We start from the raw sequence: 27,225 nt of genomic DNA, 5'->3' as shown, positions 1-27,225 counted from the left end.
AAATATCCAAGTATGTTTAATTACTCCATCTCCATCTAAAAAGGGTGAGTCCCTCACCAAAATTAGCCTATCTCAAATGGAATCCAGATGCAGAGAAAAATACAGAATATTGTGCTAATTTTCTTACTTTTCTACACACAGTGCTGCTTCTTGAGGTGATGAGGTGGTCAAGGTTGGTAACCACATTTTCAAGTTCAGCATTCTCATTATGTACAATCAATCATCTTAGTGATTTTTCTTATCCTCATTATCAGATAAGACAGATAACACAATATAGGTCCACAAGCAATTAATTTATATTCTTTTCTTTTGAGATATAGTCTCTCTGTGTCACCCAGGGTGGAGTGCAGTGGCGCAGTCTTGGCTCACTGCACCTCCACCTCCTGGGTTCAAGCTATTCTCCTGCCTTGACCTCCAGAGTAGCTGGGGTTACAGGTATCTGTCACCATGCTAGATTTTTTTTTTTTTTTTTTTTTTTTTTTTTTTTTTTTAGTATAGACGGGGTTTCACCATGTTGGCCAGGCTTGTCTCGAACTCCTGACCTCAAGTGATCTGCCCTCCTCACCCTCCCAAAGTGTTGGGATCACAGGCGTGAACCACCATGCCCAGCCTATTTCTAATGAATATAAAACAAGTCAGTGGGAAATTTATCAGTTTTGCAATTTCATCACAAATTTATTATTCAAAATCCTCCTCATGCAACCTCATGTTTTGCTGTGCATATTTTCTAAAAACTCATTTCTAGTTTTCTTTCCATGTACAAGATAGCTGGATCATATTGCTTTTCCACTAACTACAATTGATTAGATGCATATTTTCAATGATAATTTTTAAAAATTGTGGGTACGTAATTGGTATATATATTTATGGGCTACATGAGATGCTTTGATACAGGAATGCAGTGTGAAAAAAGCACATCATGAAGAATAGCGTGTCTATCCCCTCAAGCATTTATCCATTGAATTGCACAAAATCCAAATACACCATTAAAGTTATTTTAAAAAGGACAATTCAGTTATTATTGACTATAGTCACCCTGTTGTGCTGGAAAGGGTCATGGGGAACTGCAGGGAAGGTGGACATGGTTAATGGGTACAAAAGAGAAAGAATTACTAAGAATTTATATATATTTTTCTCATTGTATTATCATAGTCAGTAGGTGGGTGGGTTCCTGTAGCTTAGATAATCAAGAATGCTTTTTTGCAAAATAACTATTGGCATCTCTATATATGTTCAAACTTTAACCATATATTCACTCATAATTGCCAGAATATTCTTAAGAATAACATAGCTCATTTTGCTACTAAAATTTCTTTCTACAATAAAATAGATTTATCCTCATAAATTCTTTACTACCTACAGCGGGTTGAATTGTGGTTCCTAAAAAGTTACCAAGAACCTGTGAATGATGCTTTATTTATAAAAACACACTTCTTATTGGTATAATTAGGTTACTCAACATGAGATCATCTTGGATATAGGGCCAGTCTCCCCTAAATTCGATGAAAGATATCCTTATAGGAGAAACACAGAGGGTGATCTGAGACTTAAAGTCACAGGGGAGTAGACCAGGTGAGGATGAAGGCAGAGATTAGATTTATGAGATTGAAAGTCACGAAATGCAAGGAACCAGAAACAGCTAGAAGAGGCCAGGAAGGATTCCCTCCTCAAGCTCTTGGTGGATGGCTGGCCCTGCCAACCCCTTGATTTCAGACTTCTGGACTTTTCCAGAACTATTAGAGAATACATTTCTGTTGCTTTAGGCCACTACATTTGTGATATATTTTAGCAACTGTCGAAGACTAATACACTGTCACTCATTGTGAAGATTCTTGAAAGATTTTAACTGAATATACATGTGTTAAAGATAACAAGGAAAATGATTACCAAAATTTAGACTATGATTCTTAGCAAAGAACGATTTCTGAAATGATTTTATATTAGTATATAATTATTTTATAGTTGTTAATAGTAAATCATGTGTACTTACATACTTATGCAGTAGTAAATTTTATTGGGAAATTAAAAATTATATGAATTATGGATGGGGCTAGAAAAATTCAGGAAAGAGAGAATTAGAAAAGAATAGTCTGTTACAGCTCATAATATAAAAGCTGTTCAGAATATAGTTACAAAAATCTTTGCTAGGTGATTTACTCAATGATTTTGTATTGAATAACCATGTTCCTGGTCCATAGATCTTTATGACCTAAATTCTTATGACAGTCAGGTGAAGTGAGAAAGCCAATTCTAACTTTGGAAAAGAAGAATGGTTTCACAGAGCTTGTATTGGCTTATCATCATTTTGTCAGTGAGTTATGCATGTGGAACAGATACACTCTTCAAAAAAGATACATGCTTCTGCAATTCAACAAAATATTTCCAACCTTATTGCAAACACATACAAATGTAAATAAACACTGCACATCTAGGCAAAATAATAACCAACCATGCAGCGTTGCATTTGAACATTCTCAAGTAGATTTTTATGCTTGCAGTAGGTAGCCAAATACCTTCTGAATCAACATAATCCACTTTAAAGCCAGGGCAATTGGTGATTTGAGGTTTGGATTTTGTATTTATGCATATGTACCACCTACTTAATACTACAAATCATTTTGATTTATAAATTGTATACATCCTCGTACATACAGTGAGAAATCTGTTGCCTCCTGCCATGTTTGGGACACAAGAAAGATATTTTACTTTATTGTCCAAACAAGTGAAAAGCTTCTATTACACACACACACACACACACATACACACACACACAAACACACTACTTGGAGTTTTAGCCACTGCCCTGTGTTTTGACTGTGAAATGTTAATCTGTTTGCTGTTGATAGAGATTACAGTAGGAAGAGCCAGGGCAGGCAGTTACAATGAGGTGCTGACACCCTGGCGTGCAGCCTGCCTGGATATTGCAAAGCTCTAAATCTGCCTGTTTGGAGATGGGACACAAAGGTAACAACTGCCAGTTAAATCAAATTGCTTAGAGTAAATTGGACAAATTTTGTTAGCCTCTTGCCTACCCTGGCTCAGAGCCACATCAGCAAGGGCAATGATGTTAAGTTTGGAATTGAACTTGTAGCTGAACAAAACTAATTCAGTAGATGCTTCCAGCAACTATGTTAGGCTGATTAAAAGCAGCTCCATGCTCAACCCAAATTGTTTTATATATTGATGTTTCATTGTCGCCAAATGAGTTGTAGCTTCCTGGAGGAAAGGGACAGATTCAAACAGTAGTGCTTCATTCAGAGTGTTGAGCAGGGTGATCGGCACATGAAAACCCTCAGTTTATATTGTTTGAATGGAACTGAATTAAATCAATTCCTTATTTCAAACAAGCTCTGTTGACTTGGAATTTAATTACAAAGATTAAGTACTGTTATCAATATGTTTTCTTAATTTACAGCCATGTAGCATTTTGATATATGCCTTATCCTTTAAGCTGCCTAAATCCTTAAAACATAGGTTATGACAGGAGATTCAACTCCATTAATAATATTTTAATGTATAGATCTATTTTTATTGTTGCAGTGAGAGTCCTCCTGGAACAAAAGAGAATAGTACTAAAATGGGCTTGTTCTTCTCTATTGTTAGCCTGCCACAGGTTAGGTGTATGTCAGTATATGAGACAAAGCTCAACTCATTGGTCAGTTATTAATGAGAGTGGTAAATGATATGTCACATCTTCACATACTCATTTATTTTTTACAGAAATTACCAAGAACTTATAAAATATATTGATATTGCAAATCATTATTTGTATAGCAAGTTATAAAAAAGAGACAACACTAATTTATCTTGAACATTAATCTCCACTCTCTTTTCAATCAGTCTATGTAGTTAGAGATAAAGTCAAAATAGGAAGGATGAGAGAGTGTTTATTAAAACACACACACATGAACACACAAAAGCAAAAACAAATCAACAAATCCTGAAACAAAAGTACAGTAACTCAAGTAATTGTCTCAAAAATATATGATCTAGAATATTTCCATTCAACATTTGGCTGAACAACCAAGAAAATTTTGTTGGTCAATCTCATGTCCATGCTATCAAATGATATATAATTTTGCTTTAAATTTTGTTTTTATTTAATTTATATTTTGCTATATTTATCAGTCATTTTATAAATTAGTAAATCCAGTACCTAAGACCTAGTATCAAGTCATATTCCAAGAAATAATACTGAAGAAGATACATTAGATTGAGTATCAGAAAGGTCATTCTAGATATGGACAAAACATTCACAAAAGCATAAATAGCTCAAATAAGGTGGTTTTGTAAAAATGATGATATCATAAGATGTATTAGACAAGAATGCTGAGAATGTTTAAGGCATAAATTCTCATTTTTATGCAGTGTCAGAAATCTAGATCATTCGTAAAAGAAATTTTTGTATTTTGGGTGAAAATTTCAACTAAAAATAATTTCTAGAGTTAACGTGTAAATGACCTAAATCCAAAGGTAGGGCTATCTAATCAATACCACTAAGTCTGATACTGACATATCTTGTCATCAAGTCTGGTTTTTGTGAATCATCTTATGTAAATAAAATAATATGAAAGACATCATTGTAGAACTTGAATGTCTCAGGATTTATTGTTGATTTGAATCCTTCCCCTTGGGAATCACATATGGTCGTTTACTTTGAATAGTTTCAAATGTAAAATCCTTTTTTTGAAGCAATTTTAAGGTTCTCTTCTCAAGGAAGAGTGTCAAGAGCAACTCACTTAGTGAGTGCCTTCCTTGCGTTGCCCAAACCTTTTCATTTCAATACTTTTCAACTGACTTCCAACTGCAAGCATGCAACTTTTACCTGAAGGCTTTTTCTGGGACCACAAAAAGAACCTGTGCTTAAGGAAGGACTGGGGTAAAGAAACTCCACAATCCCCAAAGGGAGAAGCCTACTGCTGACTGTTTTGGTATTTAAAATATCACAGCTTCTTTTTTTTTTTTTTTTTTTTTTTTTTTTTTTTTTTTTTTTTTTTGAGATGGAGCCTTGTTCCAGCCCAGGCTGAATCTCAGCTCACTGCAACCTCCACCTCCTGGAATCAAGCGATTCTCCTGCCTCAGCTTCCCAAGTACCTGGGATTACAGGCACACTCCACCACACCTGGCTAATTTTTGTATTTTTATTAGAGACGGGATTTCACCATGTTAGTCAGGGTGGATTTGAACTCCTGACCTCAGGTGAGCTGCCCACCTTGACCTCTCAAAGTGTTGGGATTACAGGCATGAGCCACCGTGCCCAGCCTCACAGCTTCTTTTTTCCACTTCTCTGGTGGGATAATTCTGGTGTGTGTATTTTGTACCGTTTCTTACTCTTTTCTCACAAGATGAAGTTTCAGTAAACTCTCTGGTAGTTAGCTTCACAACATGCCGTCTTAATCAGTCCATAACAAAGAGCAACAGATCGGATGGCTTATAGACAACAGAAAATTATTTCTCACAGTAATTTGTGGAGGTTGGAAGTAAGAGATCAAGGTGGCAGCACGGTCAGGTTCTGGTGAGGGCCCTCTTCTGGTTGCAGACTGCTGTCTTCTGGTATCCTCACATGGTGGAAAGAGGCGGGGAGAGCTGTCTAGTACCCCTGTTAACAGCAGTATTCTCGATCACAAGGGCTCTACTCTCATGATCTGATCACCTACCAAATGTCAGAGCCTCCTAATACTAGCTCACTGAGGGTTAGGATTTCAACATATGAATTTGGGGAGAACACAAACTTTGACTCTGGTGTACTTTTTATTGGCCATCTTGCCTTCTATTGTGTCACTTTTCTCCCTGTTGGCTGCTTCCTCAATCTACCAAATAAACTATCTGTACGTAAATCCTTATGTCAGAATCTGCTTTCAAGGCCATCCAAACTAAAGTTGTTATATAGAGGGTTTTTTTTTTTTTTTTTTAAACAGCTATTATTAGTTATAGCATTAGATATTATAGATATTTATTGTACACTTATAAGGTATTGGATCTTTAATCCTAAAATATACCAATTGGGTCAACAGTATTTATACTTTTCACGAAACTAGGCAAGGCTTGAATTTCATAATTTGAAAATGGTGATGTTGGGATTCAAAGAAAGACTGATCAATTCTAAAATAAATATAAATAGGAATCATGCTTTAGTCCTCTTACTATACTCTATTCTCTCTAAATAATATAAATGTGTGAATATATGTACACATACGTGTCCTTTTGAATGTTGTTATTCAAAGAAATTCAGCAACAGAAAACAGCATGTAGAAAAATATTTATTAAGTATATTTTATATAAATAATAAAAATATAAAAACAAAAAATATATTTTGGTAATTTCTCTTTTTTAGGAGTTAAGTCTCCTTGATTTGTGGTATACAATTCTATATGCATAATACCATGTACATACCTACTTTGTTGTATTTTTATAATATTTTAGTTTTACTTAATATTACAATGAGTATTCATTAAATACAATGAATACAATGAATACAAAAAGCTACCCAAATTACAAGCAAGACCCATATTAGTAGTTGACTCTAGAGTTCTAATTCTCCCTTACCTACCTGATAAGCCCACACCTAGAGGTAACAGTCATTGTAAATTTTGTGTCAATATTTCTGTCTCTCTTCCTCCATTTTAAGTGTTCTTATTTATAAATTATAAATGTAGAATTTTAAAAAATATTATAATATTATATTTCTTTTTTGGTCTTTTTTGTGAAATGTGTATTGTGTGTGTGTATGTATATGTCTACACTCAAAAAATATTATGTTGCTAATGTATATTCATGTTGCTGCATTTACATTGTTTCATTAATTTTACTGCTGTACACAAGTTATTTTTCTATATACTGCTGATGGGAATTGAGGGGATTTTGCTCTTATAAACAGTGCTTTTATAGGACTTCTTATACATGCTTTCAAACTTACATACATGTTAACTTTTTCCTGGGAACACATCTATGTGTAAAATTCCTGGATATGTGAGAATAATTTTGTTTTTTGGTTTTTTTTTTTTTGGAGATGAAGTCTCTCTGTGTTGTCCACTGGAGTTCAGTGGCGTGATCTCACAACCTCTGCATCTCAGGTTCAAGTGATTCTGCTGCCTCAGCCTCCCGAGTAGCTGGGCTTACAGGCATGCACCACCACACCCAGCTAATTTTTGTGTTTTTAGTAGAGATGCGGTTTCACTATGTTGGCCAGGCTGGTCTCAAATTCTTGACCTTGTGATCAGCCCGCCTCAACCTCCCCAAGTACTGGGATTACAGGCATGAACCACTGCACCCAGCCATGAGTATAAATTTTTAACAGTGAAATGTTCCCAAAGAAACTGTACCAATTTAAAATATTTGCATAAAAGTATAAAAAATTCAGATAATCTACATTCTTTAACACTTGGGGTTTTTTTTATCTTACTTTTTGTTACTTATTTTTTAATACTGTATCAAATTAAACTTGATGAAATGAAATATCTAGTCAATTTGAAATCTATGAATGATTAATATTATGAAAAAATATCCTATCTTTTGGAAGAATTTCTATAAAAGTTAGTTTCAATGAACGTAAGAAAGCTTGAGAGGACTGGATATAAGATCAAACTATGGCAGTTAAATTCAATTCATAGGCCAAAAATTAATGACTCAAAAACAGAAAGAAAAATATATTATCTAAAACTGCAAAAGATATACAAAGTGCATAGGATTAAATCTAGCAAAAGATGTGCAAGTTCTGTGCATAGCATATTCTAAAACTTTACTAAAATATTATTTTTTTAAAATCTAAATTAATGGAGAAACATATCTCATGCCCACAGATAGGAAGACTTAATGTTACAAAGATAATAATTTTATCAAAAGTTTTATATAGAGAGAGCTAATACAGGTCCAATCAAAATACTATCAGCATTTATGTTGTTGTTCTTATTGTGACTCTTGGAAAGTTATATTAAAATATGTATGAAAAATTTAAATTGCCAAGTGTAGCCAAGACATTCTGAAGGAGAAAAAATAGCAAAATGTTTTCCTAGTAGATGTAAAAACTCATTACAAAGATTTAGTAGTAAAATGCCATGGTGCTGGTATAGCAAAAGAGAACAATATAATAAATGAAGTGTCCAGAGGTGGTCCCAGAAGTCCCCCCAAAAACAAAGTGTCAAAACAAAATTTTAAAACACTAAAAATAAAGATAGTATTATTTCAAACTAAGGGTAGGAAAGACTTTTTAAAAGACAAGAAATAAAATAATCAGTAAAAAAATTAATAAATTTAAATGGAAAGCAAAAAAATTCTTAATAAAATGCAAATAAAATCTTCAAAATTCAAGGAACTGTTTGTGAAACAATTTAACCAACATAAATCTAATATAAAGAGTAGATAAAAAATAGCAAAGTATGCATACAATAGAAGATTTAATTTTAAAAAGGGCTAAAAAGAGGAAGTGATTATCACTAGTAAGTATTTAGTTATCGAGATACTTAAATATATTAGTAGTCACAAAAACTGAACTAGAGACAACTGCTTGTTTTCATACTTAACAGGTACACATGTTGAATTTTACTTTGTTTCACTTAGTTTTGTGTGTGTGAATGTGGTAGGTGTGCCTATGTGTCTGTGTGTGAGGGGCGAACTAGTATTTTCAAGTACATAACCTGAATTATTACATTGTTTCTAGAAATATTAACAGTTTTAACACAGAACAAATTGCTTGATTTGCAGCCAGTTTATAAGCACCTATTAGTCTGCATTGCAAGCGGAAACTAGGGTGACCCCCAATGATTTTCTGCCATTTTGTATTCATGCCTTTGTTTAACCTCCTCCCGCTTGAGTGATCAAACTAGCTTCTGGTAAAGAGAACATGGCAGGCTGGGCGCAGTAGCTCACGCTGTAATCCCAGCACTTTGGGAGTCCCAGGTGGGCGGATCACAAGGTCAGGAGTTTGAGACCAGCCTGACTAACATGGTGGAAGCCCATCTCTACTAAAAATGCAAAACATAGCTGTGCATGGTGGTGCATGCCTGTAATCCCCTCTATTCAGGAGGCTGAGGCAGGAGGATAGCTTGAACCCGGGAGTTGGAAGTTGCACTGAGCTGAGATTGCACCATTGCACTCCAGCCTGGGCAACAGAGAAAGACTCCCTCTTAAAAAAAAAAAAAAAAGAGAGAGAGAGAGAGAGAACATGGCAAACAAAAAAGAATGTCACTGTTATAATTGAAGTATGTTATACAGCAAAGCTGATGGGATGTTACCCCCTTGAATAGATTACTTTATACGGCAAGGTGAATAGCTTGTACATACAAAAATAAGGTTTCAATCAAAGAATTTTTAATCAATCAAAAAGATTATTATACGTATTGGACCTGAGTTCATGAAGCGAAGGTACTTTGAACTGGCCTCTCCCTACTATCAGAGAGATTCTCTTTGCTGATCTTGAAGGGGAAATCATTCCTGTAGGTGACAGGAGCATACCAGTTTTTGAAGACTTGGCTAGACTGAGACCACCTGCCAAGCTGGAGATCTGAACATTGTCAAATGTGCAGTGTTCTGAAATGTATATTAAAAGAATATTTGCAGTATGCTACAGGAGGGGACCTAGAACCAGGAGAGGCAAATTGCCATGCTAGGAGAAAGCCATGTGGTGGGGTGGCTATGGGTGGCCTCTGGAATAGGAGAACAAATTTCACCAATCACTCATTAAGAAGTGGGAGTGCTCAGTCATACAACAGCAAGGGAATTAATTCTCTCAGTATTCTGAATGAGCATAGAAACATTCTTCCCCAGTGAAGCCTCCAGATCAGAGCGCAGTCCATCCTTGAGTCCCTCATCAGAGAATCAGCTAAGCTGTGCTCTAATGTGAGTGTTATTCTAAATCAATATATTTTCATTTTTTGTTATGAATCAATAGAAAACTATTATAGCTTGTAAGTCAGGCATGAATCATGCACATTTTGGTAGCAGGACATCTAAATTGAGAACCCCAAAATATTGCATGTATTTAACAAATTATTTATGATTATTTTCTATGTGCTCATCACTGTTCTAGGCACTTGGGATACATCACTGAATATGGAACTTATATTTTAGATGGATGGATCATAAAAATATAAATATGATAATTGGTAACATAGTATATTGGAAGGTAATAACTAATTGCCACTCTCTCAAGAAAATTCTAAGTGAGATAAAGAACATTACGAATGCGAAGCATATAAGCTGCAATTTTAAACATTGTGATTAGAATAAGCTCCTCTGAGTATATAATTTAAGGTGGTTGGCTAATGTATTCTAGCAGAGGTATTAGGTATGAGCAATGACCTAAGGGAACAGTCTGTCTTGCACATCAAAGAAAAAAAAAGGTGGCCAATGGAGTTGGAACAGAATGATTGGGGAAGGGTGCATGAGAGCAGGTCAGAGGGCAAGCAAGGCATGAGAGAAAGTGAGATTCACCATGGATTGAAGCTTCTAACTTTAGGGCATGGAAAATTGTGAGTACATAGATTTTTGAGGGAAGGCCAGAGTTCCTGTTTGGATATTAATATGGACTGAATTGTGTACACCTTAATTCTTATGTTGAAACCTTAACCTCCATTGTAACTATATTTGAAGATAGGACTTTTAGGAAGTATTAAGGTTAAATGAGGTCATAAGGATGGAGAGTCATAATCTTATAGGACTAGTGGTCTTACATGAGAAGAAAAAGAGAGAAATTTGTTCTCCCTCCATGTGCACATACTGAGGAAAGGTCATGTGAGGGCACAGTGAGAAGCCAGGAAGAGAGCTCTCACCAGGAACAAAACCCTACGAGACCTTGATCCAGGACTTCCAGGCTCTAAAACTGTGAGACGTACGTTTCTCTTGTTTAAGCCAACCAGTATTTTATTATGGCAGCTCAAGCAAACAAACAAGCATTTTAAGCTTTAGATGATTATTAAAAAGTAAGTGAAGATGTTGAGTAAGCAGCTATTTACATGAACCTTGACGATCCAACAAAATATTTCAAACAAATCACCAAAAGGTGTATTTTTTCGTTTTCTTTAATGAATATTGGCATAGATTTATATCAGTAGCTGGAGAATTGATATTATATAGTAAGAGAATCACTATTTTCAATGCCTTTGAATTTCCAAATATGATTGAGTGTGTGTAAATGTGAAGTGTAGATATGTATACCTGTGTACTGGAGGGGGAGAGAGAACTAGGTGGAGAGAGAGAGAGAGAGAGAGAGAGAGACTGATTATTGCAAATCTTCCTGAGAGACAGAGACTGATTATTGTAAACCTTCCCAAGAACATATTTAAATCAACACAAAAGTAAGTTCACCTTGATGATATTTAAAGCAGTATAAATAGAACTTGTTATATTCAAATACACACATTTTTTATATTGCCGCAGTTTGCCTGGATGAAAGCTCAGATGACTGAACAAAATGTTAGGATCTTCAGGGACTGACAGGATAATGGCAATCACCCTGGTATAAAAATAAAAATTGGGTCATGGGGACAAATCTAGGTGACAACAGACAGTACAAATACTGTGGAAAGATTCTGTCTGGTGTTAACTCAGAGACTTTCAACTTCACTTTCAGGTTCGATAGTCAACCTTGTTATGAGAATAACCTTATTGTTCCTCTGTCTCCTTTGGGTTTCTTGCTCAAAATAATGTTATTAGAAGGCATAGTGACTAAATCCGGTTTTACTGATTCTTAATGAGGAAGCCAAAAGACAAGGGCATTTACAGATTTGAAGGGACTTGTTAGCTGGATGTCAGTCTCTGGTGAGATTTACTTCTGTTTTATTTTCCAACCTATACAGAGTTTTTTGGTTGTTTTTCTCATTCTGTTTCTATTATGATAGCATATGCCGAATCCTTATAAGAAAAAAATCTGGTCGATAATTTTATACAAACTCCTTCTGTTTCTAAAGCTTGTAAGTAGTTACAGTGCATACAATGGCATGTGAATTTATATAACCGAGGGCTAGAAGAAGGAGAGGTTTATAAAATTTCATCAAATAAAGTTACAATCAAATAGATAAGTCAGTCAAATAAGACAAACTGTGATGATACAGAAGTTTAAGATTTTTTTTAAAAGGCTGACAACTGGGACAATCATTCCTGTAGTGATAGGAATATACTAGTTTTGAAGACTTGGCTAGACTGAGAACACCTGCCAAGTCGGATATCTGAATATTGTCAATTATGCAAGGTTCTGAAATGTATATTCAAAGAATATTTGAAATATGGTGCAGGAGAGGACCTAGAACCAGATACAAATGTGGATGACACTTATGAACCAGAATGGGGACAAAAAATTCAAACTCTTATATATGTATAGTTTTCAGCTGTGAATTAATATGAAAATAAAAATGAATTATTCATACATCATAGCTTGACAAACTTAAAGGAGAATGGTGGGATACAAGAGACCATGTGAGACGCTTGCTTTCAACTTGGGCTATTACTTGGTGGGTCACAAAATTTAAAAAAAAAAGAAGAAGAAGAAGAAGAAAGAAATTAAACAATACGTGTAATCCATTACCTATCACAATTAATCATTTTAGCATAACTCATGAATTGTCGAATTTCAACAAAATTTTGACATCCACATTATGCCATTCAAATTATATTAATGTAAATGAGAAAACAATTATCTTTCTGTTTTTGTAAGTTTAGATGTTATTTCCAACAGCGGTCCCCAATCTTTTTTGGCACCAGGAACTGGTTTCATGAAAGACAGATTTTCCTTGGACGGGGGTGGGGAGATTGTTTTAGATGAAACTGTTTCACCTCAGATCATCAGGCATTAGCTAAATTCTCATAAGCAGTGTGCAACCTAGGGAAACTAATGCCACCCACCACTGTTCTGACAGGAGGCAGAGCTCCGGTGGTAATTGCTCACTTGCTGCTCACCTCCTGCTGTGGAGCCCACTTCCCAGTTTCCTGGAGCCCAGACTGGTACCATTCTGTACCTCCAGGACTTGGGAATCCTAATATAAAATACTACTCTGGTTTATCTTTTGTGAGAAAAGTTGAATTTACATATTTCAGGTTTGTTTAAAGAAGCATATGTATATTTAGATAGAGCAAGTGATAAATACTTAAATACATTCCCTGTGTTACTCTGTTTTCACACTGCTGATCAAGACATACCCAAGACTGGATGATTTATAAAGAAAAAGAGGTTTAATGAACTCATAGTTCCCCCAGGCTGGGAAGGGCTCAAAACAACAACAGAAGGTGAAAAGAAACGTTTTCATGGTGACAGGCAAGAGAGGGAATGAGAATCAAGGAAAAGGGGTTTTCCCTTGTACAACCATCAGATCTCATGAGACTTATTCACTACCACGAGAACAGTATGGGGGAAACTGACCCCAGGATTCAATTATTTCCCACTCGGTCTCTCCCACAGCATGTGGGAATTATGGGAGCTACAGTTCAAGATGAGATTTGGGTGGAGACAGAGCCAAACCATATAATTCTCTAATCCTAAAAATCAGAGAATTATATATAGTTATACATCATATTTCCAGAGAAAACATTAGGAAAGAATTCTATAAATACAATAAATCCTCTACCCAATTTTGCATTATAATCAAGTTTATTTATTTTTATTCTGCTGTGACTGAAATAATCTTATTAGAGATCTTTCTTACAAATAATTACACATAAATTTTCCATCTTCATGTGTCTTTATATACATTGGTAGAATTCTTTACTAATAAGGACAATTTTAATTTGAGGATTTATGCTAATAAGGCTATTTCTGTTATCAACAATTAGTTAAGCAATATTATAAAACAAGTTTCAATATTTTTAGAAAATAACTTCTGAGATATAAAAATATAAATATTGTCTGTATTTTTAATATATTTATTTAGATATTAAATGGTTGAATGATAAATCATTCCTATATAATTTCAATGTTTTATAATGTGTAAAAGCTACATTTCAGAATTGATTTCACACTGAAAATTTTGATATATGCAAAACCCACTAAATTGGTACTATTTTTGAGTTACTTTGTTCATCTGTTTGCTTGGTTGTTTGTTTATAAAATGTGCTGCCTTTGTTTGGAGTTGGAAAAATGTCTTATATAATCTACATATCATCCTGAAAGTCCAAGGTTTTGAGTATCTTCAAATCATGGAAATTATTGCTTGGCTTGTTTTACTAAGAATTTATTTTTAACTTTCGGTGTAATGATTAGCAAAGGAAACATTGCTTTTTATTTTGAGATGAAGTTTTGAGAGTTAAGAGTATATCAAAAGCCATGTTTGTTAATCATAAATTCTTATAATCTATTGGAGACTGTTGAACCTACTAGACATTTAATTTCAATAAAAAGTAAAGAAAGGGATGTTTTACTTGTTCACAATAGTAGAAAAATACCCAATCTGAGAAGTCTGTGGAAACTTAACTGTGAGATGATACCAAAAGAGAGTCTTGAGGAACATAAGATAGTTTAACTTCTTTTGGAGCAAGGAATCAAAATAAATAATAGCACAACATAGACTTCCATGATGAGCATTCAGTAAACCTCACTACTGCAGAGAATACAGCACAGGAGTAATCAGTCTGACAGGGTGATACGAATAGAGTTGGAGGTGTCAGTACTGGAAAAGGGAAAAGGGTGATAGCAAGAACCCAGGGATTTTAGAGGCATAAAGAAGGCCAATTTTAATATTGATGATTGCAAAGGGATAGACCCAATAAATATTTTGGAACTAGAATGAGCATTGTGTACATAGGTAGGGAACGAAGAGAACCATTGAAAATGATAGGTGAAAAAAGGTATCTGGAATGACACTAAGGTCATGTGATTGACTTGATCATGTGATTATATTATTCAGCAACAGAGAAAAATTAGAGTAAGGAGCAGTTCAGGTAGGAAGATAGAAACTACATTTTCAGGAAAAGGTGAGTATAGTATCAATGGACAAACAAGGAAATGTATACAACAAACAACTGAATACACAAAACTGAAACTCAAGAGAAATATAAGCAGTAGTAACATGATTTGGGACACCTGGTTGCAAAACAGCGGTACCCAAGTGGAAATTCTTTATGCTATGGTTTTCTATGATAGCCGAGGAAACCAGTGCTTAAAAAACCCACTTTTTTTTAATAACAAGCTGCAAGTAAATTTGCCTGACTATTTCTCTGGATGGAGACATTATCTCTACTATACAAGACAGTAACCAAACATTCCATTTAGTTTGGAAGGAAATCCTATCTATATATTTCAAAGCTGTTAACTATATCAACACTCTTGAAAAGACAGCCACAGGCCGGGCACGGTGGCTCATGCCTGTAATCCCAGCACTTTGGGAGGCCGAGGTGGGCAGATCATGAGGTCGGGAGATCGAGACCATCCTGGCCAACATGGTGAAACCTTGTCTCTACTAAAAATACAGAAAATTAGCCGAGTGTAGTGGCATGTGCCTGTAGTCCCAGCTACTTGGGAGGCTGAGGCAGGAGAATCACATGAACATGGGAGGCGGAGGTGGCAGTGAGCCAAGATTGCGCCACTTCACAATAGCCTGGGTGACAGAGAGAGACTCCTTTTCAAAAAAAAAAAAAAAAAAAAAGGCAGACACAACAAATGAGTATGTAGTGCCTCTGCTCACAGGACTTGAAGAAACTTGAGACATGCATGGAGAATCACCCTCAAACATGCACAGGCAAGGATGTGTTGCTATGCAATGTGAGAAAAATAAATTATGTTTGGGAATGAGGAAATGTATTGAAGTGGCTCATAAAACTAACTTCTAAAATAATGAAGGCCAAAATTAACATAAAAAAAATTCTCAGTATTAGCAAGAAAGATACATAGAGGGTTTGAGAAGGAAAGTTTAGATCACCTCCTCATGTAAAAAATCCTATTTTATGCCAACTGGCAAAGATAACAGAGACTTGGTGGTGAAAGCAGGTGAAGATGCCTAAACCCGGGCTTGGAACTGTGTACTAAAGCATGAACTATAGCAGTTCTACGTATCTTCTTATATTAATTGGTTTTTTCACTTATTTTCTTCTATTGACATTTGGTAGTGGCGAATATTACAATTTTAATTCTGAGTATATAAGTGAATTGATGTGAATTATCTGGCAGCTGACAGGAGTTTGTGTTTCTCTTGTATTAGCCATGAACATGAATGTTTCTTTATCTTAATAAACGGGAAAAAAAGATTCTGAATGGCCAGAAGGAGTGTATTGTTCAGGTTATTATTAACTAGATTCACTCCTATTTTTTCTCTACTCTCTTTTTTCTGTTCTATATATTAGAAGCTGATCTTCACATAATAGATGAACTGGGCTCCTTTCTATCAAGATTCTAGTTGACATTAGCCAAAGAGAAACATTTCAAGATATTCAAAAACAGAAGGAAATATAAGTTAAGCTACGCCTTTCCTATTCCTCTCCCGGCTTTATCGCTGTGCCTCTGGCAGTGATTTTAAGGCTTCGTAGACAGTTCCTGCTGTGTGACCCCTCCTCTGCTGAGCTCTAGTGAATAAGGGTGATATAATTTCTCCCCCTTTAACTCTAGCAGTAGTAATGGTTTTCCATTGTTACCTGTCTCATGGGGCCTCAACATTCATTGTTTGTTTCCTTAGGTCTATACACACCTTACTAAAAGATTCTTAGAAGTATATAAATATCTATTAACAAAAAAGATTAAAAAATTATCATCATTTAAATCAACTGAGGTATATTTAGTATCTCTGAATAAAATAGGGTACAAGTAGGGGTGACAGCTTGCTTAGAGAAAAAATATGTTCTCCCTTGTACCTAGAAAAAAGTACAAAATGATGTGTACAAAAGTTGCTGGTATTGAAGATTTGTGAATGATTAAATGAGAGAGTTCACATTTGATAACTTCTAGTTTTTCAGTGATATGAAAATGTGTCAGCAGATAAGAGTGAATAAAATGAAACAAAAAAATGGCTTTAATCTGGATGGCTCAGTCTAATCATATGAGTCTTTAACATAGGGAACATTTCCAGCTGTAGCTAGGGAGAAATAGGCAACTATGGAAGAAAGGTCATAAAAATGTGGGACGACAAAGATTAGACCACTGTCTACATTAAAGATAGAAGAAGAAAGGCATGAATCATAGAATGAGACAGCCTCTAGATCAACAGCTTAGCCCAAGAAATAAAATGGGGTTCTTGGTTCCAGAACCACAAGGAACCAAATAAACAGAATGAAAGGCAGAATGGATTTTCCCCTAGAAATTTCAGAAAGAAGCACAAAGTGCTGACACCTTGATTTTAGTCCGGTGAAACCTGCATCAAACTTTTACCTACAGGAAAAGTAAAGTAATCAATCTCATTACTTTAAGCCACAGAGTTTATGGCAATTTTTCACAGGAGTAATAGATAATTAATACATCTTCATGCAGCTTTCTCTGTGGACTCATGGAACGCATTTTTCACCATTATAGCAGTCTGCACAGCATTATTTCTGATCAATAAACTTATTTTGCAGTCAAAACAAAGTACAACGATGGGATAATGTGCATGGAATTAATAGATTTGTTGTAAACTCCATACATGAGGGTCGATTAGTCTAATGCAAAGATGGAATGGCTTATTAAAAATTTAGTCATGGCACCAGCTGAGAGATAAGACCTTGAAAGACTAAGGTTCTTACAGGTGTATTACATGTTCTGAATGGAGATGGTTACATGGGCATGTCTCACCTATAGTAAGGTAAACAAGTCTGGAAATCAAGAAATGGAAGTGGTTTCTCTATTAAACATAATAACCCCTTTGTAGGCTTTTTAAACGTTTTGTCCTGGTAACTATCTTGGCTTTGGACTCTTAGTTTCCACTAAAGGGAATTATTCCACTGGGATTCCAAGAGGGTTGCATTAAACTTTATAATGAGACTGCCACTTGGCCATTTGAGGATTCTTATGGTACTAAACAAGCAGGCAAAAAGGGACTATTCTACTGGCTAGAATGGTTGACTGCAATTACCAAAGGAAATTGAGTTGCTGCTAACAAAAAAAAAAAAAAAAAAAAAATCAAGTCAGGAAGAACAACATCAGGAACCCAGGGAATTATATGGACTCCCCTTAGTGCCTCCATGACCAATAATTATAACTAATGGAAAGCTACAGCATTCCAAATTCAGGATTATAAAGGATTCAGTCTCTCAGTGAATAAATGTTTTTGTGGGCCAGCTGAGGCTCTGGTGAAGACAAGAAATATATGGAATAAATAAACTAGAAAAAGCTCACAAATAAAGATTGTAATAGTTTTATTTTCTCTTTACTTGTTATGCATACTTATTATATATTAAATTATTTCTTTTATGCCATTTAACTTTATTCCACTGATTATTTCATAAAAGTTATTGAAGGTTAATTTAAAAATATTCACTGTGATGAACTCAATTTGAAGAGTAATTAATAGGTATAATCAAAGATAGATTCAATGAAAACTGGAACCACATTTTGGGGAAAGAAGAGTGAGAACTTCTTCACCTGTATGAAAGACAGTAGCATTTATTAAGTAGAACAAAAATGGATGTAGAAAGATACATACAAGAGTTTAGCACACAAAACAGTGATCTGTGCCCATTTTCAATTTATTTCTTCATATCTCCAAGCCTACTATCCTGTGCCCTACTTGCACAATGCTACCTTGGTCAATAGAGGGTGCTGGAAAGACACTACAATGCCAGAGTAGTCTTGTGTCTTTTTTCCTACCATCTTGCTGTTGGCAGAAACATGCACAAGGTCCCATGGTACATCACAGTGGAAAAAAAGAAAAATCTACTCTTTGTGAGCCACTTACTGTGAACTTCTGGACCACACCATCTATTAACTTTGCTCACAACTTGGATTGGGTGCTCCTGGTCAGTCATAACCTCTAAAATGAGATCTGGATCTCAGTGTTAGGAGTCTTTTCAGTTCTTAGTTCCATCCATATGTACTTGTCCTTAGCCTTTGAGGCAGTAACTACTGTGTGCATTTGCTATTTATCTGTCCTTAAAAGTCCTTTTACTGTTACACACAAGTTATATGAAATCTTACACATTTAAATTACAAGTATCACATTTTCTCTTGAATGGACCCTGACACACAATTTGATTGTTAAAAAAAAAAAAAAAAAAAAAAAGGTGTGATATTCCAGAAGAGTTTTTTTTTTAAGAATAATTGATAATTTAAAATTCTCTAAGGAAGCCTCAGAATTATTTCAATAATTAATAATTTTAAACTGGATAACCAAGCTTAATAATATGTAAGTTACAGAGAGCAACGCACATACAAAAACAGATATAGAGTTGTAACACATGTGTATATTGTTGGGAGCAGGCCCCCCAAAATCTGGCCATAAACTGGCCCCAAAACTGGCCATAAAAAAAATCTCTGCAGCACTGTAACATGTTCATAATGGCCTTAACGTCCAAGCTGGAAGGCTGTGGGTTTACGGGAATGAGGGCAAGGAACACCTGGTCCACCCAGGGCGGAAAACTGCTTAAAGGCATTCTTAAGCCACAAACAATAGCATGAGCGATCTGTTCCTGAAGAACACGCTCCTGCTGCAGTTAACTAGCCCAACCTATTCCTTTAATTCAGCTCATCCCTTCATTTCCCATAAGGGATATGTTTAGTTAATCGAATATCTATAGAAACAATGCTAATGACTGGCTTGCTGTTAATAAATATATGGGTAAATCTCTGTTTGGGGATCTCAGCTCTGAAGGCTGTGAGACTCCTGATTTCCCACTTCACACCTCTATATTTCTGTGTGTGTGTCTTTAATTCCTCTAGCACTGCTGGATTAGGGTCTCCCCAACCGAGCTGGTTTCAGCAAGTGGCATCCATTGTGGGGGCTTGAATCCAGGTCGAAGGGTCACCGGAGCAATGGTTGGAACGAAAAACTAGCTGGAGGACACCTGAGTACTCTTAAAGCAATCCCCATGGTGAGTAAGAAGGGGAGCTCGGAAGTGTCAGGTAACAATGGGACAGGTGTGGGGTCTGGTTCGTTCCACCTTGGAACTTTTTCACACCGATGAGGAGGAGGAAGGAGAGTATAACAAAGTAACAGAAGAGGTTACAGAGTGTGTTTATTTACCAGCTAAAGCTAAAGTGGCAAAGGAAGGAGAGGTTCATCCCTACCCTTCTCCACCCACTCCTTATTATTTTGAAGTAAAAGACCCTCCAGATCTTTCTGTTCTGGAGGACACTGGGTGAAAAGTAGTTGCCCCAGTGACTGTTCGAGCACTGCCTCGAGTGACTGCTCTTAGCTCTATTCAGGCAGGAATTCAACAAGCTGGATGAGAGGGTGATTTAGAGGCTTGGTAGTTCCCTGTTAGAATACACCCCCCAGATCAACAGGGAAATATTATAGCTACATTTGAGCCTTTTCCTTTTAAATTACTCAAAGAATTTAAACAAGCTATAAATCAGTATGGACTAGGTTCTCCTTTTGTAATGGGACTGTTAAAGAATGTTGCTGTTTCCAGTTAGATGATACCTACTGACGGGGACCCTCTTACTCTAGCTTGTCTAACTCCTGCTCAGTTCTTACAATTTAAAACTTGGTGGGCAGATGAAGCTTCCATTCAGGCTGCTTGTAATGCCCAGGCCCAACCTCAAATTAATATAACTGCAGACCAACTTTTGGGGGTTGGTGGCTGGGCTGGTTTTGATGCACAACTGGTCATGCAGGATGATGCCATAGAACAGTTTAGCAGAGTGTATATTAGCGCTTGGGAAAAAAATCACTTCAGGTAGGGAACAATACCCTTCCTTTAGTGCTATAAAACAGGCACCAAGAGAACCATATGTTGATTTTATAGCTCGGTTACAGGAGCCTCTTAAAAGGATGATTGTAGATTCGGCTGCTCAGGATATAGTGCAGTTATTAGCTTTTGGCAATGCTAATCCCGATTGCCGGACTGCTCTGTGACCTATCAGAGGGAAAGCATATTTAGTTGATTATATCAAGGCCTATGATGGTATCAGAGGTAACCTGCATAAAGCTACTCTGCTAGCACAGGTAATGGCAGGATTGAGAGTGGATAAAGGAAATACTCCGTTTCCTGGAGCTTGTTTTAACTGTGGGAAGCATGGTCATACCAAAAAAGAATGTAGAAAAAATCAGCGAGTCAGGCCGCCAGATAGGGGAAAAAAGAAAACTGCTGATCTTGACATATATCCAAAATGTAAAAAAGGAAAATATTTGGCTGACCAACGTCACTCTAAGTTTGATAAAGATGGGAACTTGATTTCAGGAAATGTCATGAGGGGCCCATCCCGGGCCCCATTCTAAACTGGGGCATTTCCAGCTCAGGCCATTCCCTCACCCCTGTACAATGTCTGTCCCCCGCCTCAGATGGTAGTGATGCAGTAGATTTATGCTGCACAAAAGCTGTGAGCCTTCTGCCTGGGGAACCCCTGCAAAAGGTCCCAACAGGAATCTGTGGACCCTTGCCAACAAGGACAATAGGATTACTTTTAGGAAGATCAAGTTTAAGTTTAAAAGGTGTACACATACATAAAGGAATCATTGATCAGATTACAATGGGGGAATTTCAGATCATTATATCTACTACTGTTCCCTGGAAAGCAGAGCCAGGGAGCGCATAGCACAGCTCCTGATAGTGTCTTTTGTGGGAATGGGAAAAAGTGAAATTAAACAAACAGGAGGATTTAGAAGCAAAAATAAACAAGCAAAGCAACTTATTGGGTAAATCGAATTACTGATAAATGTCCTACCCGTGAAATAACTATTCAGGGAAAGAAATTTAAAGATTTGGTAGATACAGGAGCGGACATTTCATTCATTTCTCTACAGCACTGGCCGTCCGCATGACCAATTCAGCCTGCTCAGTTTAACATAGTTGGAGTTGGTAAAGCCGCTAAAGTATATCACAGTAGTTATAATTTGCATTGTGAAGGGCCCAATGGACAATCTGGGACTATTCAACCAATTATAACTTCTGTACCTATAAATTTATAGGGAAGAGATTTATTACAACAATGGGGAGCACAAGTTCTAATTCCAGAACAATTGTATAGCCCTCAAAGTCAACATACAATGCATGAAATGGGGTATGTCCCTGGTATAGGACTAGAAAAAAAAATTTGCAAGGTTTGAAAAAACCGCTTCAAGTGGAAAGAAAAAGTTCCTGCCAAAGATTAGGATATCATTTTTGAAGGCGGCCATTGTTAAGCCTCCAGAACCTATACCCTTAAAATGGTTAACAGATAAGCCAATTTGGATAGAATAATGGCCGCTAAGGAAAGAGAAACTGGAGACTTTAGAGAAATTAGTTACTAAACAATTAGAAAATGGGCACATAGCTCCAACATTTTCCCCTTGGAATTCTCCAGTTTTCATAATTAAGAAAAAATCAGGTAAATGAAGAATGTTAACTGACTTAAGAGTCATCAATTCAGTTATACAACTTATGGGAGCATTACTGCCAGAATTGCCTTCTCCTGCTATAATTAAAAAAAATAAAAAAATGGCCTTTAATAGTCATAGATTTAAAAGACTGTTTCTTTACTATCCCTTTGGCAAACCAAGGCTGTGAATGGTTTGCATTTACAATTCCTGTGGTAAACAACCTGATGCCTGCTAAACGTTTTCATTGTTTTACAGATGGATCTAGTAATGGTAAAGCTTCTTATTCTGGCTCAAAAAGTAAAGTTTTCCAGATGCCCTATACTTCAACTCAAAAAGTGGAGCTTGTAACTGTAATTAAGGTATTGACTGCTTTTGATACGCCTATTCATGTGATTTCTGATTCTTCATACGTGGTTCATTCCACACAGTTAATTGAAAATGCTCAGTTACGATTTCATGAGTCATGCCAAGGAAGAGACTCCGGGAGGATCCCGAGGAACCCCCGGTTGCAGCCATGTCGACATTGACGCTGAGGAGGACCCCAACTGTCATGAGCAACACCTGTCGAACACAGCCACGCACCTGGGGACAGATCAAGAAGCTGCCACAGATGGCGGAAGAAAACCTGAGGAAAGCAGGACAACCAATCACAACGAGTAATTTAATGGTAGCTATGATAGCGGTTATCACCACTACTGTGAGTATTCCTTCAACAAGCGCTGACACAGAGAATAATTATACTTATTGGGTATATTTATCAATCTTGACTGGCAATAATGCCTGGATGCAGTCACTCTATGACACAGTAACACATGCTTTCTAATCTCAGTATTTACCACAATAAATCTACTCCTAAAATTGAGATATACTGCCCTCAAAAACTTATTTGTAAACAGAATTGGACCCAGTTAGAAAAAATGAATGTACTTGTTTAGGAAGATTACATTGCAGAACAGGCAGAGGTGCTGCACAATAATACCTATGGAATCATTATTAATTGGTCCCCTAAGGGGATGTTTAGCTTGAATCACACTTCTCAGTCTGCGTGCGACGGCCATCTGAACAAAATGGTTAGATGGTAGAAATGATAAGCAGTACGGCAAAAATTCCTATTATCTGGAACCATGATGGTATAATGGCACCTCAACCTCAAAAGATATGGCCCACTCTAGGAGCTTAGCGAAAGGATTTGAAATTAAAAGAACAAATATTTAAAGTATCCCAGGCACACCTGACCTTAATGCCAGGAACTGGAGTGCTTAAAGGAGTTGCAGACAAATTAGCAGCTAGTAAGCCATTAGAATGGATAAAAACACTAGGAAGCGCTGTATTTCAATGATGATTGTGCTTTCAATCTGTGTTATTTGTCTTTGTATAGTCTGCAGATGTGGATCCTGACTCCTGTAAGAAGTAGCTCACCATGACAAAGCTGCCTTTGATCGATTTGCAAATTGGAGAAGGGGGACATGTTGGGAGCAGGCCCTCTAAAATCTGGCCATAAACTGGTCCCCAAACTGGCCATAAATGAAATCTCTGCAGCACTGTAATGTGTTCATAATGGCCCTAACACCCAAGCTGGAAAGTTGTGGGTTTACGGGAATGTGGGCAAGGAACACCTGGCCCGCCCAGGGTGGATAACCACTTAAAGGCATTCTTAAGCCACAAACAATAGCAAGAGCGATTTGTGCCTTAAGGACATGCTCCTGCTGCAGTTAACTAGTCCAACCTATTCCTTTAATTTGGCCCATTCCTTCATTTCCCATAAGGGATACTATGTCAAATCTAAAGATTAAAAATAGATAAAATGATAATGGCTTGTCACAGATAACATGGCATTAAGACTTCAAGAAACAATATGAATAGTCCATGGAGGGATCAAGGACAAAATGATGTTACCTGTGAGGTTCATCATGCTTTATTTGCACATTTCTTTCTTTTACAAGCTTTCTTTTTCTTCCTTTTTTTGATATATTAGGAATACATCTAAATATTATTAGGAATAAAGCTTGATACTTTGACATCTCTTCAGATAAAATAATATGAGACAACATTAGAGATACCACAGAAAGATCTGAGTCAATAATATGACAATACAAAATATCAAAAATAAATCAGAATAAAAAGGAGTCACTGAGAATTCATAGCATGTTACTGAATAGTTGGACCATCCATTAACATGGAAATGTGTTCCCTTACCTAAAGGAGATTACCATCTAATTAGGGATATAAGACAGATCAGTAATCAACATAAATGCGTTCAGGTAAAAACAAGTTATGACAAGAGTTAGTCAAAGGGGACCTAGGGATTATGCTGGCAGACTGAAGAAGGTGTAGAAAATGTCAAGAAGAAGAATGAATAGAATACTGTGGAATATATTTTCATAATTGATCAGATGTGTATGTTTAACTATCATTCACAGACATTCTGTATACACAAAAACTCTGTTAAAACAACTTATGATAGACATGGTTCCAGTGTAGATGTTGAAAGTATTTATTCAAATTCCTTCTCCTTCCTAAACTGTATATTATATGGCAAAATAATAAAATAAAAACATAAGGATGAATGGTCACTGATGTTTTCAGGGTTTTCACAAAGACGGATCTTGCAAGTTTATGACTTCATGTATTATGGAGCTATCAATATTCCTGCAATATGGCAAACATCTACTACCTAAAGAAGATCTTTCCCACAAAAGTCATTATTCCCTTTCCAGAAGATGACCATACCAGAAATTCTCCAATTACAGTGAACTGATTCTGTTGCATCAACAACACGTAGACATCTTCCTTAAAGAAATTGTCTCATCTTAGGTCGATATATTCTGAAATTTACGTCATCTTAATTTATTTAAAGCCTTCATTTTATTATTTATCCTGAAAAACTCCATCTCATACGTCATACTCCTAACAGACTGGGTTTACTAGTCCTGTGGAGTTATAACCACAAGCATTACTTTCTAATAGTCCCAAACCCCAAAATATTAATTATTCCACACTTTTTTATATGAACAATTAGAAATGAATGTAAGTTCAATTTATTATCTAACACTAACCAAAGATGTGTTATAATTATTATTAAAAATACACAAATCGGCCGGGCACGGTGGCTCAAGCCTGTAATCCCAGCACTTTGGGAGGCCGAGACGGGTGGATCATGAGGTCAGGAGATCGAGACCATCCTGGCTAGCATGGTGAAACCCCGCCTCTACTAAAAAATACAAAAAACTAGCCAGGCGAGGTGGCGGGTGCCTGTAGTCCCAGCTACTCAGGAGGCTGAGGCAGAAGAATGGCCTGAACCTGGGAGGCGGAGCTTGCAGTGAGCTGAGATCCGGCCACTGCACTCCAGCCTGGGCGACAGAGCGAGACTCTGTCTAAAAAAAAAAAAAAAAAAAAAAAAAAAAATACACAAATCATTGTGTCATAGAAATTGTTAGCTAATTATGAGATCCTTCTCTTCCCCAGCCTTTCTTGTGTGTTAGAGTCAATGGGATGGGGGTAAAAGTCATGTCTGCCACTGATTGAAATGGATCATAAAAGGTTCCCATGTATGTTCCCCCCATTCCTTGTTTGCTCTTCTCAGTGACTGAGATGGAAATAAATTCCAGTACAATCTTGGAAGCAATATACTGAAGACGATCAATCAACCTATGACCTGAATGGCTGTATAAAGTCCCTGTCCCCCAATACCCCACTTTCCAAGATCAGACATTTTTTAGCCTACATTTTACAAAATGTAATATCATTTCAACAATCTTTACTTATTGCTAAACATATAGATATACACTCACACACTCACATTCAACTTCAGTATTTTGATACATTTTGTCTCACATAAAATAGAAACAAATTCTAACTTAGCTGGATCTCAGTTTGTTTGGAATGGATATTATACTTCATCTATGTATTACTGAAAGTCCTTTTTTCCTTCAGAACTGGCTAATTACATTACATTTCAAATCTCTTTTGCCCATTGAATTTTACTAATTCTTTCATTTCCTTTTTTTTTTTTTTAAAGGTTGTTTAGAGCAACATTGTCCTTTAGAAATGGCAGGATGTCCTAGGCACATCCTCTTCTCTGCCCCAAAATTCACAACCCAGAAGGCCCTGGGTTTCTCTAGTGAGGAATAAAATGTAGACACTAATTATGGGGGACAGGAAACTGTCATCAAAGGGAAGGTCTTCTGCTTATACCATTCCAGATACTACCAGTTAAACAGTTGGCATTCAGAGAAGATGTTACCATATGGCAAAATGTATTCTGATTTACCTTTGTCCATATGATGCAATACGTTCAGCCAGAAAGAATTCTTCCAGTTCTTACATTGTTGATGATCAAGTTTTTTCACTAACCTCAGTTTCATTAAGATTTTCTTTTATATATCAGGTTTTTGGTTTATAGAAAAACAAATACCTGCATTTATGAATGTTTTGATTTGGATAACACTTCCAAAGTACTAAAAAATGTTATGTTATATGCAGATACTGAGACCTAGGAAAGGAAGTAATAATTTAAGCAGTCAGTATTTCAACTTAGATCAGCAGGTGCCAGATTCGATCTGGTTTCTATCCTTTGTTCTTTCTTACATTGTTTAATTCACATTAGAATGATGCTCCTCATTTGTATTTATAGAGGTGCATCTGTTCTTCACTGATGTAGTTTACCCTTGTAAAATCCCCAGAGTATGTGTCTTTGTATGTCATTGTGGCTGAGACTGCTAGATTTTCACCAACAATTCATGCAATAATGAATCTTTCATGAGCATTAGCTTGCATTTCCCAGCCTCTCTTGCAGTTAGGTGTAATATTGAATTCTACCAAAAGAATGTGAGGAGAGTGGTGTGGCCTTTCCAGGCCAAGGCTTTTAAGGGGCAGGCTTAAT

Source organism: Macaca fascicularis, chromosome 5 (assembly GCF_037993035.2).
Source record: "Macaca fascicularis isolate 582-1 chromosome 5, T2T-MFA8v1.1".
Taxonomy (NCBI): domain Eukaryota; kingdom Metazoa; phylum Chordata; class Mammalia; order Primates; family Cercopithecidae; genus Macaca; species Macaca fascicularis.
The sequence above is the reverse complement of the archived record's forward strand: the minus strand, read 5'-3'. Positions refer to the sequence as shown.